Below are 978 nucleotides of genomic sequence, written 5' to 3' on the forward strand. Positions count from 1 at the left end.
TTCAAAAATGGGCCAAAATGTAAAATCACCGGATTTCCACTTGCGATACCACGTTCGAACCGGGAGGAGGCCCAGATTCAGGAAAAGCAAGAATTTTCACGGTATGACATCGGGAATGCAACATATCGCGGAAAATCGACGGCCGGAGGACCTGACCGAAATCCACGAAAATTGAAAATTTCCCCGACCCCCGGGTCGTAAAAATCTTCAAAAATGGGCCAAAAAGGCAAAATCGCCGAATTTCCACTTACGATACCTCGTTCGAACCGGAAGGCGGCCCAGAGTCAGGACATGCAAGGATCTTCACAAGGCATCGGGAACGCCAGATATCGCGGAAAATCAACGGCCTGACGTTCACGAAAAAATCGAACGGGGAGGCGGCCCAGTTGCTGGAAATGCACGAGTTTGCACGATACGAAACCGAGAACACGAGATATCGCGGAAAACTGGCAGTCATTGGGACTGACCGAAGTCAGCGAAATTTGAAGATTTTCACTAGCGTCGGTTCGAAAAAATTTTGAAAAATAGGCAAAAAAGCAAAATCCCCGGATTTCCACTTGCAATACGTCATTGGAACGGGGAGGCGACCCACATTCAGGAAACTCAAGGATTTACACGCCATGACATCTGGAGTGAAAGATATCGCGGGAAGTCCACGGGCGAATGGCCTGATCAAAATCCACGAAAATTGGAAATTTTGACGAGCTCGGGTTGAATTATAGACAGAAATGCAAAATCGTCGGGTATCTACTGGCGATATCTCATTCGAACCGTCAAGCGGCCCAGATTCGTCTGAGGCAAAAATGTTCACCCTAAAATGTAATTAAATCTGATTTGCATAAGCTCTTTCTCCAATTTGTTAGAGTTACTAGCCCCTCCCCCCTCTCTGTTTTTCTTAGCCTGTCTTCGTTAATTGTTTCACAGCTTAAACAACCCTACTACCTACATCTTGTTTGACCCAAACAATCTAAAACACTA

Source organism: Hermetia illucens, chromosome 4, assembly GCF_905115235.1.
Source record: "Hermetia illucens chromosome 4, iHerIll2.2.curated.20191125, whole genome shotgun sequence".
NCBI lineage: Eukaryota > Metazoa > Arthropoda > Insecta > Diptera > Stratiomyidae > Hermetia > Hermetia illucens.